A 15,879-nucleotide genomic window follows, 5' to 3' on the forward strand; every position below is an offset into this window, starting at 1 on the left:
AATGCAAGCTGTCCGAAGCCTCATGAACTTAGTAATGGAGCACCTCTTTGTGGGGCCCTCTGTGAGTTAGAAGCACCAGCTCTGTGAATGGAGATGGTCTCTTGGCTTCCCAAGCCAATAAGCAGAACCTCCTGAAGGCACATGGACATGCTCTAGCTGACTGAGGAGAGCAGGCTTTAGGCTTAAAGCCCTTGCTAGAAGGCAGAGAAAGAGGAAGTGTCCCCAGTGCTTAGCAGGCTGCCCCTCTCCCTGCTAAATTTTTAACCATACATTTTTCCCCATTAAATCAGAATTGATGAAACCTTTACAAATGTGCAGTGTCTGAAAATTGAAAATCACACTGAAAAACAACAATCTCGTTGACTATAGAAGGCAATTTTTTCAAATCGAGTAATGATGTGATGTGTGTGGTTAACCGTATCTACGCAGGAAGTGGTTTTATTTAAAAGTTTTTGTGCTCACTCCACACACCACCCCGCCCCCCCACCTTTTTTTTCCTCCAGTACTGAAATTAAGCAGCATCCAACCTAGGCCTACTTTTACGACATGTGACTTGACTTTACTGTTTTCCGTTTTTGCTAAAAGAGTCATTAACAGTTAGAAGTTGATGGCAGTTCCAATAACAAGTCAGCACTGAGGAAAGGTAAGTGAGTTCATATTGAACGTGCAATTTAAACTTGACAATATTTGGCAGAGTATCCTATGCTTCAGTGGGAATGTATAAACTTTTCCTACAAAATTGTGATGTTTTCATTTGTGATTGAAACATCAGTTTGTTTCCTTTGGTGTAGAGAAGAATATTGTTTTTAAATTTGCAACAGTTAAATTCTAAAGTACTTTAAAAGATCTTATACTAAGATTTTATATGAAAATATTAAAAACAGAATAAGGTATAGCTTTAGTTCGAAAGTGCTTTTAAAAATTACTACGAGAGAAAATTGGGACTTTGTATCTTTAACTGACTGCTTTGTAAAAAATATGCACTCTTCATGATCCAGATAATAAAGAGGAAAAGGCACTTTGAAACAATTAGAAATAACATCTGAATTGCACGCAGTGTGAAAGATACCCACTGTAAAGTGCTATAGTAAAGTTAGCATTAGAAACCCTTGAAAAGGTGTAGTTTATTAAATTTACAGCTTATTAAAGAGCTATTAAAAAGCAGGAAATTTTTAAAATGCCAAAGAAATTTCTCTATCATGACATTTGATTTTTTTCCTAAATTTTATTTAAGATATAGTGTGAAATGAGGGCAAGTTTCTATTTCATAAGCAAAACTGTACGTTTAAAGGAGAAGTCACAGATGACTTCACAGGGGGTTAGTTCTGGGAAAAGAGGCAAATTAGAAATATACTTCTATTATTTAGGTAATTATATAATTTTCCTTCTTTGAGATTTCCAAAACAATAACCTCAGAAATTAAAAGGATTTGTTAATCATTAACTGATAAGAACTTTTCTTTTATAGTGACTTCTTGCTTTTATAGAATGTCTTTGTGTGCTGTAACATATGTACAAAAAATATAAAAGTATTGCTCATCTCAGAGACAAATACCTAAAATAAATCTGACTGTAGATTTCTGAAGGAATTTTAATAAAAGCTCCAGATACGATCCACCCTTCCGTAATATTATTTTTATTGTGCTGTTGGATGGGGGACATGAGGGCCCCACAACACCTATTTTTTTGTATTATTAAAAAATGGTTACAGGGTTGATAAGTGGCAACAATTTTCTTTTCTTTTATTGTCTTCTATTGAAACACTCAAATAAATGTTGTTTGATGTGGTCAATTTGGTAGGAAATTATTAGTTATACTAGTACACTCCATTTTAAGACCTCTTCAATTGTCAATACCAAAGTTAGCTACTTGTTGACTATTAAAATGATCATGAAAAAACAGAGATTAGGACTTGATGTTCAATACATTTTTTATTGTTAGAGTGTAAGAGAACCCTGGTAATATGTATTTGCTTTGATATTCTGATTAGCTTTTCAATTTGCTGCATTTTCTCACAATGGAAAGCATTATTTAAATCTGTCTTCAATACTGTGGTTCTGAACCTCTGCATCTATAGAAGCTTAATAATTCAGATAGTTTTGGTTGATATGTTATTACTTTATTTCATTTTATTATAAAAGAGCATCACATGAATAAACATATGTCGTACTTACATATTAGCAAGAATGAATATCCACATAAGCCTTTGATACTGAAAAAAGTCCACTACAGTTTTTTAAATAATTTAATATTTTTACAAGCCAAATATTTGTAAAATGATTGTTTCTTGCAGAAACTGTTAAATTAAAAGACAAATATTTTATGGAGTATGTATAAAATTAAGAATTAATTAAAAATACTTAATATGGATTTATAAAGAGAAATAAGTAGAGATGATATTCATGTAACCTAAGATGCTCTCAGAATTGTTTGTAAAAACTACTAATGCATTATCTCTGGGATGTACAGACCAAATCTTAAGAGGGTAAATTACAAATGAGTTATTATAGGTAGGTTACTACAATATATCTTTATGCATTTTAAGCGAATAAGAAACAAATTTTGATGAAATAAAAACAATGCAGAGAATCTCATTTGATAAGGCATTTAAAAAAAAAATATGCTTTTCCACTTGGGGCCAGGATTCAGCAAAATTCAGAAAGGAGACATCTCCCCTCCTTGATATTCCTTCTCTTGTCCTTTTTAAGTGTTCTGTCCCAGAGTGGCCTACTCTGTCCCCGACTTAAGGTCTGCCAGCCTTCGTCCTAGAGAAATACACCCTACACTTTTCCTTCCATCACACTCCCATTGTTCTTAAAATGTACTCATCCTATTTTCCAGAAGTTAGGGCATCTGATAAAAATAATCCATGCTCACAAGAGAAGGCTCCAGAGCTCTGTTTCTTGTAACCTGTAATTCAGGCCTCCCCTCCTCCTCCCAAAAGAATTTTAATAAATTCTCTCAGCAGACAGGATCCAAGGGAACAGCTAACTGTTGAGGACCTCAGTCTCAAGTGAGGAGACTGATGCCATTACGAACAGTTTGGGGAAAATATTTTGGGGGAGAAAGAGTGTTTTGTTAACCATTCATCCTGTCTATGGCATTTAAACAAAATTTCTGAGTATGTTTTATGTGAAGGGTCCATCACAGAGATGTGTCCATTTCTCTAAGATATTCCTTAAGAAATATACATCTTTCTTGTAGTAGATGAAAATTAACTGCACTACATCTTCAGACTATTTTGGTATTCCCATACACTTAGAAACTATCTAATATAACCAAAGTTTTACATTTGTATTTTAAAAATCATTTAATATCCTGAATTTAGCACTTTGGGTACCATATTTTTTTGTACTGCAAGATAAATGTTATATAACTAAACTATAAAATGTACTTATAAGTATTCTAAATTTTAGCTTACGGTAGACAAAACTCCTTTGCTTGCAAATGATAGAAAATAAGCTAAAGTTAGCCTGGGCAATAGAGATAGGCACTGATTTGTATAACTGAAAATCCAAGGAAAGAAAAGTCAGGCTGCATCCAGCAGCTCACACAGATTTACCAAGATCATTTTCTTCATCCCTTAGCTCTTTTTTTCCACTCTGCTATAAACAGTCTATGGCAGAAGCTCACACTAAGTTGACCAGAAGGCTTCAGGTTTACCTCCGACCCTTTCAGCAAACTCTGTACAAAAGAACGCCTTTCCCCCAACACCACAGCAAAGGTACCTCAGATTGAGATCTGATTGGACTGAAGTGGGTCACGTGACCACACTGAGCCAATCACTGCCTCTGAGACACAGACACCCTGCGTGACCAGGCCTAAGGTCACTGGCCCACTCTTGCATTGATGAGCCACCAGCCCCTGCAACACCTGGACTCTCCGCTGAAAAGAGGGGTCCCTACACTGAGGAACTCAAATTCTTCCCCCAGAAGAAGAGCGACTTTATCTCTTAGAGGTAAAAGCCATAGAAAACTACCACACGGCCACATCGGGTCACATTTAAAACCATTACTTAAATTTTCCAACCTCTGTAATCAGACAGAACGACAGCGTCAGTTTAAGCGTAGGTCTGAATGAAGCAAGTGCTTCAATTAAACTGAATTTTAAAGTATTTTTCAACAGCTACTCCATGTACAAACCCCTGCCCCACAATACTTGTCTTCTAAAAGCTTATAATCCAGTAAAAGTACTAGATTAATAATTATAATGCCAACAACTTTTTATCAAGTACCATAAAAAGATATAAGAAATATTCTATTAGGATTCAGAATTTCACCGAACATTTTTGTCTTCCTGTTATATGGCGGGCAATAAACTAGAGAATTTTGCAGGTGTTATATCATTTATCATATCCAGTCAGAGAAATCAGGACAGTTTCGGAAGAAATATTTGTACGGTAGTTCCCCATTCTCCAGGGTTTAGCTTTCCGCGGTTTCAGTTACCCGCAGTCAACCACCGTCCGAAAATGTTGAAGGGAAAATTCCAGAAATAATCCATGAGTTTTAAATGACTCACCTTTCTGAAGTAGTGTGAGGAAGTCTCGCGGCCCTGCTCCGGGCCGGCATCTTCGCGAGGCCACCATTTCCCCCGTGAGGCACTGAGCTGCCCTCCTGCTTCTCAGATCGAAGCTCTCGCGAGTTTGAGGTATCGCGGTGCTGGTGTTTGCGTCCCCCTTAATTCGCTTAATAGTGGCTCCAACGCGCGAGTAGTGCTTCCGGTCAATCGGACCCGCCAACGCACAGCCTTGCAGTGCTTCCTCTAAGCGATAGGGCGCCAGAAAAAAAATTTGTAGGCCGAGGTTGCTCACATCTACTGTACGGACGAACCTGAATTTTCTATCCGTGAAATTGTGAAGAAGGAAGAATAAATCTCTGTTCGTTTTGTTGTTGCACCTCGAACTGCAAAAGTTATGGCCGCAGTGTGTGTGGTAAGTGCTTAATTAAGATGAAAAAGGCATTGAATTTGTACAATAAGATATCGTGTGTGTGTAAGAGAGACCACATTTACATAACTTTTATTACGGTATATTATTATAATTGTTCTATTTAATTATTAGTTGTTGTTAATCTTTTACTGTGCCTAATTTATAACTTAAACTTTCCCATAGGTATGTATGTATAGGGAAAAACAGTCTATATAGGAGTCGGTGCTATCTGCGGTTTCAGTATCCATCGTGGCTCTTGGAATGTGTCCGCGTAGATAAGGTGTGGGGGGTGGGCTACTGTGATAGTATCCAGAGAAAGCTAGGACTGGGGAGATGAGAAACATTCCAAGAGACAGGAAGGGAATGTGTCAGGGGACAAAAACATGGAGTATCAGAGAATTTCCCAGGCGGAGTGAGTTGTCTCCTGTTGTTAGCTGCAAGTATACTAGCAGGAGGTCGGGGCAGACGGTTTGAGATTCTAATAGGGTGAACCTGCTGAGCAGATCATAACTAAGGGCTGTAAGTACCAACAGGGTTGTTGAGCAGGGGAAATGGAGCTGGATGGCTACGTTCTGCATCTGGGTGGGCTATCTAGCATCAGGATTTATTTACTTCTTGTATATACGTCACTGTTGGTGACATACTCCTTAGGGTGGTTTGGAGAAATGGTGGTCGTCTGTGAAGGGAGGTATTCCTTTAAGACAAGTCACTGGCGCACCTCCCCAGGTGCCTCGAGGTTCTTATATAGGCTGTGGTTATAATGATTTTTTTTTCATATTGTGGAGCTTTGTTGTGTTGTTTTTAATTTGAGAATAAGTGATACAGTGAAATGGTTTGAAAACAAACAAAACCTAAATGTAAATATTTTAGTGAAAGTCTTTCTAACATTCCTATTTCTATATACCTCTGTTTACTCCCACCTTAACCCAACAGGCAACCACTTTTCATAGTTTTTTTTTTAATCCTTCATAGTTTCTTTATGCAAAAGCATGTATGTATATACACACATGTGTGTGTATATATTTCTTTATTATATTAAAGGGAGTTCACTATATACACCTCTCCACTTTTTTTTCTTTCAGTAATATCTTAGAGATATTTTAATTATAAAAATAAGAAACTGTCTAATTCTCTCTCTCTCTCTCTCTCTCTCTCTCTCTCTCTCTTTGTTTATAGTTGTACAGTATTCCACTGTGTGGATATATCGTACTTAATCTAACCAGTCTAAAAGAGTCATGGGTGTTTTCAATTTTTTGCTAATACAAAGAATGTTTTAATATAATTGTATACATTTGAAAATATATCTATGGAATGAAATCCCAGAAATTTCATTTATTAAAACTATTTATAAGCCAAGAGATAAAATAATTTTGATAGTTATTGCCAAACTATCCTTCATGTTAGTTGTAACTTTTTGAATTTCCATCAGCACTTAATGAGAGGGCTGGTGGAAGCTCCATAGGTTTTCTAACAGATTGTGTTACCAAACATTTCAGGTTTTGCCAGTCTGTAGAAAAATGTATCCTGACATAGTTTTATGTAATATTTCTGTTATTATGATTGAGGTTGAGCTTGTTTTTAAAAGATTAAAGGTCTATTTGTTTTTCCTAATAACAGAATGTATCCTTTCTCAACTGCATAATTAAGGACCAAAAGCGTTAGTTAAGTTCAAGCCTAGAATGAGATGTTAAAGGAAATAAGGAATCGGGGCTAGCATATGTAAAATACTCTTTTTATAAAGCTTGAAATAAGCAGTAGCTAAAAAAGGATGAAACATGAACACTGAAGTGAAGGAAAAGAGAAAAGGAATGAAAATAAAGAAAAAAAAAAAAAAAAGAAAGAAAATATATCCGGACATCCAGCAAGGTCTCAGAGGATACTAGGACAGATGGGTGTAATCACTAGCTCAAGTAGATAAATTAACCTGAAACAGAAGGAAGAGCCTTTTAATGAGCGTGCATGTAGATGAACTGGATACAGATGAGATGAAGTGAGGAGAGGAAGGTGAGGGAATACTTGCTTCATGGATTCTATCTTCTTTGAAATGGTAGGAAAGTCCATTTGATGAGAGGGAGTATTTAGAGGATGCCAAAGAATAGGCAGACTATCTTATTTTAAAAATTGGCCTCGTCAAAAACATACAGTACAACTGTGAATTTTAAAGTTGATTTTTCTCTTTCAATGGGCATCAGCCCTATTCAATTCCATATTTATTATTCCATAAATAATTTTGAGCTCCAACGAAGTACACTGTGTTATGCTAAGAATTATTGGGGATACAGAGACTCAGTGTGCTAACTAGCCAGTGAAACCATCTTAGGTAGCTTAGTGCACAAATACAAGAATTTAAATATAAATTTATAAGTATAAATGCAAGGCCTTAGAAATATTAGAGAACATGCTATGTCAGTCCCAATGGTTTCATTTTACCAAATCCAATGGCTATTTTATGCATTTTCATATTATCCATATCTGAGTTGCATTTGATGCAAGTGAACATTCCTTCTCTCTTGAAACTCTGTCTTCACTAAACTTCTATGATATTTCATTCTCCCAGTTTTTCTCCAAACTATTTGGATGCTCCTTCTCTGTCTCTTTGCTAACTCTTCCTCATTATCCAACCCTCTAAATGTTAAAATGTTCTGTACTTCAGATTTCTACCTTTCTGCCCCTAGCTATCGTCTTCTTTGTTTATTCCTAGGTGATATTATTTAGTGCCAGGATTTTAAATACTATCTATATTCTTTTTTTTTTTTTTAATTTTTCATTTATTTTTGGCTGCGTTGGGTCTTCGTTGCTGCGCACAGGCTTTCTGTAGTTGCGGTGAGTGGGGGCTACTCTTCGTTGCGGTGCGCGGGCTTCTCATTGTGGTGGCTTCTCTTGTTGCGGAGCATGGGCTCTAGGCGTGCGGGCTTCAGTAGCTGTGGCTCACGGGCTCTAGAGCGCAGGCTTAGTAATTGTGGAGGATGGGCTTTGTTGCTCCGCAGCATGTGGGATCTTCCCGGACCAGGGATCAAACCCGTGTCCCCTGCATTGGCAGGCAGATTCTTAACCACTATCTATATTCTATTTAGACCTCAAGACCAAAACGTTTTGTTTTTTAACACTAAAACTGTAAATACAGTCGCCTACCTATCATCTCCAGTTGAATGTTTCAAGAGACATCAAAATGAGTGTTCAAAACTAAGCTCTTATTTACTCCCCACTTACCCAACCTGCTTCTCTCCTATTTTCATTTATCTCATTTAATGGCACCATCATTAATCTCTCTGTTCAAGATAATAAATTAAGAATTACCCCCAATTCCACTCTTTCTCTCATACTCCCTACCCCAAACATCCAATTAATCAGCAATAAGCAGAGCCTGCAAAATTGACTTACCTCCCATAATCCTGTTTACTTTTCTCAATGATGGCTCTTGAAAAGTTATACCTTTTTTTTTTCATACTAATGGCTCTTTTTATTTTTTGTTTCTTGGTATAATGAATTTTCCTCAAAAAACCTGCTAAATGAATACACTACAATATGTGACATTTAGATGACATCACAATTTTAGATAAACCACGCTTACTAATTCACTTTCTAGTTTCAAGTTAGAGAAGAATCATACAAAATATATGGAGCAGTGTTGATTTGAACATTTTTGAATGAACTCAAGAAGGTTGAAGAAGTAGCAACTTGTAGAACATCCAGTCAGGTTTGTTGGCCCTAAAATTGTTTTTTTTTTTTTTTTTTGCTGTAATTTATCATTAAGTATGCTCTGACAGCAAGAAAACTGTAAGTTTCATAAACATTGAAAATATTGGTGAAGTAAAAGATACAGAAAAAAAGGAAATTTAATAAATATACTTTTTATATTTTATGTAAGTTTTTTTCAAATTGTTGTTACTACTTACATAAACCCATTTTTAAAATCTATTCATGCATTTTTATATTTATAAATGTTGAATGGATATCTTGAGTTTTTATTTAACTGATTTTCTCTTAGCAGGAATGAATTAGACATTAAGCAAGGGGTAAATGTGTATCAAAATATCCCAAATTTAATCACTTCTTACCACCTCTACCGCTGTTACTGCAGAGTCCTCTGACTCATCTCCCTGATTCTAATTTTTACATGATAGTCATTCTCCAAAGAGTAGCCAGAGTGACTTTCTTAAGACTTAAATCATACAATTCTCCAACTAAAACATTCCAAATGATTTTCTATTATACTTTAAATTAATTCAGTCTTTTTCCATGATTTGTCAGGCCCTCTATCTAATTACTCTGCTTTTGTTTGCTTAAATAACATTTTGGATATGAGGAATCATTATTACATTGTTTAGTGGCTATCTTTACCCTCAACTGTGAATGGTCCATGAGAGTACTGACCTTGTTTGCCTTTTTACTACTGAATTCCTAGAACCTAGAACAATGGTAGGCATATAATAAACACTCAATAAATATTTGATTAGTGAAAGAACAAATAATATAAAAGCTGACTGTGGGCTGTAGAGTCAGGGAAGGCTTTCTGGACATTTGTGACTTCTCTTGGGTCTAAAAAATAAGATAAGTTTAGGGGAAGAGAAGGTAGAAACGTATTTCAAACAAATGACGCTTTATAGGTTCATTTTGAGCAACCTGGCAGTGATGAAAGGTTGGATTGGAATGCTGGATCCATTATATACTGTGGCACTTTTTTGAAACTCAAAACAAATAACCCTCCATCTGAAAACATATTGTGTAAACTGATAGAGAACACCAGCTACTTCTAAGCATTTAAATTTTAAGCTGTTTTTCTAAAACCAGGGTATTAAAATTGAATAATTTTGTTTACTTTAGATTCATTTCCTAAACACTTAGAGAACTTTTTGTTTTAGTCTCTGCTGATGTAATGACAAGCTTAGAGTCAAAACGAGATTTCTTTTTAAAATAGCTAGGAAAGGTAGAATGCTCAGGAAGTTAAGTGCTGAGTCGGGGGAAATTTTTTTTTTAAATATATCTTTCCACTTCAGTTAATTTCATATTAGAATTTTAAGGGATAGAAGCTGAGCAATGAAGCCCATATTCATCTTATTAGGGAAATCAAGTAATCTTAGACTCTATTTATACCTTGATGGTTCTCTTAAAGGAAGTAGAATGTAGGAGGAAAAATGAGTGTTGATTACCCCAGTGGTGTCTCCAACACTGTGGTAGGTACCATGGTGTTACCCCAAACAAACAGTATCCCCTTCTTCTCTAGATGCTTACAGTAGCATGAGACATTCATTAATATAAATTATTAGAGTGGCATTATTAATAATAATCATCAGAGATATGATTTATTCAATGTGTATTATGTATCAGGTGTTTTGCATACCTAATAGTATTTGAATCCCACAAAAATCATGTAAGAGAGTTAGTATCTCCACTTTAAAGATAAGGAAGCTTAGGTTAAGTGGGTAAGTGCCCAAATTTATAATGCTGTTTGGTAGGTGGGTTTTGATTTGTAGGCAGATCTGGGTAATGCAAAATCTGTGTTATTTTCACTATGCCATGCTATAATTTCTAACACTGTTAGGTGTCAGCAGTTAAGTGATACTGGACTTCATTCATGAGGCCCTATAGTCTGAAAGGGTCTAGAAGGATCCTGCTATGTTTGATATCTAAAACTATGCCATCTGTGGAAAACATGTTGCTTTTTCACTATATACATATATCCTTATGTAGAGAGGTTATAAAATATGTGAGGAAGAAAACATTTTGGCCTTAGTTTTTGTCATACTGTAGGTACCTTTTCTATTTCACTTCTTCTGTCTTCTCTGGATCCTATGTCTCCCTTCTGCCCTTAGATTCACGATTCCTTCTTAGAATCATGCTGTCCATTATGGTAGAAACTAGCTACAGATGGCTATTTAGCACTTGAAATGTGGCTAGTTTAAACTGAGTGTAAAATAAACACCAGTTTTTGAAGACAGTACAAATTAAAAAGTTGTAAAATATCTCCTTAATATTTTTACATTGATTATATGCTAAAATTATAAAATTTTGACATAGTGGGTTAAATAAAATATATTATTAAATACATTATTTTAATATAATCACTTATTTCATTTTACTCATCTAGTATGGCTACCAGAAAATTTTAAATTATTTGTGTGGCAAATTATTTCTAGTGGATGGCACAGCTTTAGGCCATTTTCTCTTCTCACAGGACTACTTTGACATTCTTATCCACTCTTAATGATTTAAATTTAATCAGTATGGTCCTTAATTTTTTATCTTTGGCTTTGGTCTCTCTCCCAATATTGTTCCTAGTTCCAATTGTCACTTGATAACCTCTTCCATGATGTCCCATCAGCAGTTCAAACTGAATATGTCTCATGTTAAACCTATAATCTCCCCACAGAATCCCCATTCTCTTTCCAGCTTCAGTTAAGCTATCTCTGTTGTTCAAATCACTTAAGTAAGTGAGCTTGGTATCTCCAAGGACTCCTGTCCATACATCCAATCAACTGTCATTGTTAGGGGCATCCATTTCCTTCTCTCTGTGTTCACTTATTGTCATAGTTACTAATTTGGATATGCATTAAGTCTCGTCCAGACTATGGCAAAGGGGTCTTATTTACTTTCATACTCCTATTTCTCTTACCTCTTTATTTTGCATATTTAAGATTTATTGGGGCTTCCCTGGTGGCGCAGTGGTTGAGAATCTGCCTGCTAATGCAGGGCACACGGGTTCGAGACCTGGTCTGGGAAGATCCCACATGCCGCGGAGCAACTGGGCCCGTGAGCCACAATTACTGAGCCTGCGCGTCTGGAGCCTGTGCTCCGCAACAAGAGAGGCCACGATAGTGAGAGGCCCGCGCACCGCAATGAAGAGTGGCCGCCACTTGCCGCAGCTGGAGGAAGCCCTCGCACAGAGACGAAGACCCAACACAAACAAAAAATAAAATAAATAAATAAATAATAATTAAAGGTGCTAATAATTAAAAAAATATATATATAAGATTTATTTTATGTCTTCATGGTGGTGGTTGGGTTCAAGTTAATTAATACAAGTAAGAATTTCTATGACCTAGTTATATTCTATTTAGAGTTTTAAAAGTGATTTTGCATAATTATTTTATGTGATTATTCTAGCAAGCTAGTGGTAAAAGCAGAAGATTTTGTAGAAGACAAGGAAGCTTGGAGAAATAGAAGTGTTTGAGGACATGCTGAGAGCATATTTCTCCCAAATTCTGGTCTAGAACTTTTTTATTTCTTGTGGAGATAGTGAAGATTTTTTTTTATTTGGAATATAGTTGCTTTACAATGTTGTATTAGTTTCTGCTGTACAGCAAAGTGAATCAGTTATATGTATACATATATCCACTCTTTTTTAGATTTCCTTCCCATTTAGGTCACCACAGATCATTGAGTAGAGTTCCCTGTGCTATACAGTATGTTCTCATTAGTTGTCTGTTTTATAAGTAGTAGTGTATATATGTCAATCCCAATCTCCCAATTTGTCCCACCCCTCCCTTCCTCCTTGGGTAACCATAAGTTTGTTCTCTACATCTGTGACTTTATTTCTCCTTTGCAAATAAGTTCATCTGTACCATTTTTCTAGATTCCACATATAAGCGATATTATACGATATTTGTTTTTTCTCCTGACTTACTTCACTCTATATGACAGTCTCTAGGTCATCCATGTCTCTGCAAATGGCACAATTTTGTTCCTTTTTATGGCTGAGTAATATTCCGTTATGTATATGTACCATATCTTCTTTATCCATTTCTCTTTGATGGACATTTAGGTTGCTTCTATGTCCTGGCTATTGTAAATAGTGCTGCAGTGAACATCAAAAGGGGTGCATGCATCCTTTTGAATTATGGTTTTCTCTGGATATATGCCCAGGAGTGGGATTGCTGGGTCATATGGTAGCTCTATTTTTAGTTTTTTAAGGACCCTCCATACTGTTCTCCATAGTGGCTGTACCAATTTACATTCCCACCAACAGTGTAGAAGGGTTCCCTTTTCTCCACACCCTCTCCAGTATTTATTGTTTGTAGATTTTTTGATGGCCATTCTGACCGGTGTGAGAGATAGTAAAGATATTAAGAGCACTGCCTGGGAAGTCAGAAAAAACAAAGTTGACTCTTGGGCTCCACCACTTGCTAGGTATTGTATATGTTATATTGTACAAGTTACTTAATCTCTCTGAGCCTGAGTTTCCTTATCTATAAAACGAGGAGTTTCCTCACAAGATAAAAAAAGAATGTATGTAAAGAACTTTGCCTAGTTTGTGTCACACAATATTGTTTTAGAAGGGTTAAATGTAGCGTGAATAGTAGTTATAGTAGGAATTGTTTTATCAGGTTGTCTTGAATCAAATGATGACTATTCTCCCCTTCATTATGATATAAAAATCATGCCAGGATAATTTTGATTTATTTCAATTCTAAGTATTATGATAGGATTTGGAACTCATCAAAAGCAATTTCTTGGTATTAGTTTCATTTCCTCAATACAGCTGTGTGGAGGAGAAGGAAGAAGACTCACTCTTTTCTTGTTTGTTTACCAATTTTTGGTTGATATGGAAATTTTCCTCTGAGCAGCTCAAGATGTGTCCTAACCAAAAATACCCTTTAATTTTGAAGAATTAATATTCATCACACAGAGCAGTTTAAAAAGTGAAAGGCAGCCACTGACTCTTGGACTTAAAATTAAAATGAAGCAAAGAAGAACTACAGAAACCAGGAGAGAGAAAAAAAAGCAGAATTCTTTTCACCCACTTTTATATTATACCTAATTTTTGCCTAGGGTTATAAAGTATTAATGCAGATTGTTCATGAGGCATGGGGGTCCTAGCAAAATGATTCTGAGGAAAAAAATAAGATGTTGGGATGTCCAAGGTGCTTATCCAGTTAGCAAAGTCTTTTTCTGTTTTTATTCTGTTTTGTTTTCCCCCTGAGGAAACCTGCTCAGAATTCCATGTATGGAGGTTGACCGAATACACCAATCTCAGTCCTAATCCTGAAAGCACTTGGTATTAGGATATCCATTAAATGACAGCGAGGTGTGGCAGTGGGAAGTGACTGACAGAATGCTCGGGAGATAAGTGGCTGTGGTGCTGTCCCTGGAGAATTAGCTGCATCCTACAGGCCACAGGGCTTTAGGTTAGAAGTCTGTCTCTAAGAAAGTGGATTAACAAGTGGGCCATAGTTTCAGGGTGGGAAATCAGCTTGAAAGGAAAACCAGAGACTAGTCAGTATGGCAGATGGGTAGAGAGTATGTCTTGAGTCAGGGATGGGGGCAAGTTGAGATGCAGTGGATGTTCTGACTTCTCCTAACCATCATGCACTGTATCCCAGGTCCATTTGGCAGCTTTGATGTGGAGAAGTAGGAAAGAAGCATGAGAATCCAGTAACACTTGGGACTGAGAATCAGGACCATTCTAATATGGTGGCAAACCTGAACTTGTTGGAAATGCTCACAGTACTGGCAGAATTAGAGGCAGAGGGTTTCAGACAGGCACCAAATATCTGTAATGTTCTTGGTACAATGCAGAGCAACAACACTGAAAAAATACAGCGTCTGACTTTAAGGATCCCACAGTCAATTTGGCAGAAGGGACATGCAACTCAAATAGATAACAGAGAACAAAAGAAGTCAGGATATGATTATCTGCCAAAATATAATAGGAACAGTAAAGGAGGTCAGAGCATAGAGGGGGAAATGGGAACTTGCTTAGCAATAGCAAAAAGCACAGCACAATATCCTACTCTTGGTAATTTCAGATCATGTTGAAAAACTTGTACAAATAAATGAAATAATGTTAATCTCCAGTGAACCTCTTTCTAAAGCAGAAGTACAAATTCAGTCTCTTGGTTTTGTTCTCCATTTTCATTCCTACCAGCTTGGATTTTAAAATAATAAGATATTGAAAATGATATTAATTTAATATGCAGCAGAAACTCTGCTCAACCCTCAAATCAGAGGAGCAGAACTCCTAGAGGTGATTGACACCTGGGGTCACAGTCACGGATATTCCCAGATCAGTCAAGTTTTCTATGCAAATCAAGGGGGAAGGGAGAGAAAGTCTGAATCAAAGAGAACTTGTCCTATTTACAAGATGTTGAAGCTGCCCACATCCACCTGACAGTTACCATGCATACCTTGACCAGTTTTTCACATCTCATCATTTTTCGAGAGAAGACACACAGATATACTTTTTTTTTTTAAAGTAAAAATTCTCATGTTTCAATTGGAAACTGATTCAAAACACTCCAAAACATTGTTCAGGCCCAACAACATATGTCTGTGGGTTGAATTTGGTTGGCAGTCTGCCGGTTTTCCACCTCTTCTTGAATTTATAGCTGTTCCTAAGAAAACAGGAGCAGGGTGTAATGATTAGAGAGAACTAGAATCCTCCAACTAACTTCTATACACACAGTAAATCCTAATAAGTGTTTAGAGACTGACTAGCACATTACTTTATGAAAAACCTCCATTTATCTGTAACTTTTTCATTTAGGTCCTTGTTTTGTTTGTCTGCCTTTCACGACTAGGCTCAGTTTCCTTACTTGGAAGAACAAACTCTTCTGCTACCAACCCTCTTCAAAGCATTTTTTTAAACATTAAGATATGTCTCCAAAAGGTTAACTTTTCTAAATAATAGCAAATATAGTAATCCTTAGTTTCCCTGATTTTCACAAAATCACAAGATATTGGATACAGACCAGAACATCTACACTTGTAAAGGATGAACTGTTGTAGGGGAAATAAAAGAGAGTTTTGTATGTCTTAAGTGGTGATAATAATAGTAACAACAATTTAAACATATGTGCACACATGCATACACACACATACATGTGTGAAATTCACAGTGCATAGAATGAGGAAATGTAGCCCAAGTGTGGTTGTATAACCCATTTTATCATATGTGTTATCTATTAATAGGTGATTATCTCTAAGTTCCAGAAGTAGTCATGACAATGGATATAA

The 15,879-nt window shown here is 36.2% G+C and overlaps 1 protein-coding gene across 1 annotated transcript in view; it reads left to right on the top strand.

Moving 5' to 3' along the window:
- The first annotated feature begins 581 nt into the window (after positions 1-581).
- Positions 582-15,879, top strand: part of ARHGAP15 (Rho GTPase activating protein 15) — a 609,541-nt gene continuing 594,243 nt past the window's right edge. Inside the window, exon 1 of the mRNA XM_036858098.1 lies at positions 582-643. The gene's annotated coding sequence lies outside the window, so the exon portion shown is untranslated. The remainder of the gene's footprint in view (positions 644-15,879) is intronic.

Source organism: Balaenoptera musculus, chromosome 7 (genome assembly GCF_009873245.2).
Source record: "Balaenoptera musculus isolate JJ_BM4_2016_0621 chromosome 7, mBalMus1.pri.v3, whole genome shotgun sequence".
Classification (NCBI taxonomy): domain Eukaryota; kingdom Metazoa; phylum Chordata; class Mammalia; order Artiodactyla; family Balaenopteridae; genus Balaenoptera; species Balaenoptera musculus.